Raw genomic sequence first — 1,610 nt, forward strand, 5'->3', positions numbered from 1 at the left:
AATAATTTGTATTCTTTTAATTTTGCTGAGGTTAGAGTTATGACCTAAGATGTGATCAATTTTGGAGTGTGTTCCCTGAGCTTATGAGAAGAACGTGTATTCAGTTTTGTTAGGATGAAATGTTCTGTAGGCGTCTGTTAAATCCAACTGTTGAATGATTAAGTCTAAAATTTGTTTGCTCAGCTTCTTTTTGGAGAATCTATCCAACACTGCCAAAGGAGTGGTAAACTCTCTGACTATTATGGAGCTGGAGGAAATCAAGTTACTCATGTCTGTTAGCATCTCTCTTACAAATTGAAGCATATTCTGGTTGAGTGCATAAATGTTAATAATTGAAATCTCATCATGTTGAGTGTTACCCTTAACAAATAGGAATTGACCATGATTATCTTTCCTTACTTTTGTTGGTTTAAAGCCTAAAGTATATGTAAATAAAATTGCGACACCTATTTTTTTCTGATTTCAATTTGCCTGAAATATAGATGACTATCCCTTCATCCTGAGTCTATATTTATCTTTTAAGGTAAGATGAGATTCTTGTATGCACAGATATCTGACCTGAGTTTTTGTATCCAGTCAGCCAATCTGTGCCTCTTTAGAGGAAAATTAAGCCATTCACATTAATTAAGATATTGATAAGTCTGGTAGAATGTTGGGTATCGAGTTTTTCCAAAATCTAGTGGACATTTTTAATCCTTTTGCCACTGTGGAAGTTGGAATTTGATCAAAAGTTTCTGAGTAAGTTTACTTTTTTGGTGAAGGATTGCACTGGTCATTATGGAGGATAGGTCAGATAATATCCTTGAGAGCTGATTTACTTATGGCAAAGTTTTTCACTCTGTGAATGTCATTGAAGTATTTAATTTATCCATCACTCAGTTTCACTGGATACAGGATCCTGGGTTGAAAGTCATTTTGTTTTAGGTGATTAAAAGTTGATGAACACCCTCATCTAGCTTGAATGGTTTCAGCAGAGAGATCTACAGCCATTCTAATATTCTTCCCCTTGTAGGTTATGGTTTTCTTATGTCTGACTGCTTTCAGAATTTTCTCCTTCATATTAACTTTAGTGAAGTTAATTATGATGTGCCAGGAGGATGTCTTATTCAGGTTGAGTCATGCTGGGGTTCTGAAACTGTCTGCTATCTGAACTTCAGAATCTCTTGCCATGTCTGTAAGTTTCTCCTTCATAATATCATGAAGAAGAGCCTCTGTACCTTGCAAAGCAACTTCGTCACCTTCAGGGATTCCTATAAGGTGAACATTAGTTTTCTTCAAATTATCCCAGAGGTCTCTGAGAGAATGAGATAAAAAAAAAAAAAAATCCATTTTTTGTTTGTTTGTTTGTTTTAAAGTTTTTGGCCAGAGCTGTGTTTGAACCCACCACCTCCAGTTAATGAGGCCAGTGCCCTACTCTTTTGAGCCACAGGTGCTGCCCCAAGAATGATGCATTTTTATTCTCCATTTCTCTTCCTCTTTTAGAGTTTGGGAATGTTCAAAATCTTTGTCTTCAATGTCAGAGATCTTTTCTTCTGTTTGCTCCATATTGTTACTGAGGGATTCTACTATATTTCTCAGATCTTTGAGGGTTGCAAATTCTTGTCTCGATG

This window comes from Otolemur garnettii, unplaced genomic scaffold, assembly GCF_000181295.1.
Source record: "Otolemur garnettii isolate 467f Iridium unplaced genomic scaffold, OtoGar3 scaffold00045, whole genome shotgun sequence".
Classification (NCBI taxonomy): Eukaryota; Metazoa; Chordata; class Mammalia; order Primates; family Galagidae; genus Otolemur; species Otolemur garnettii.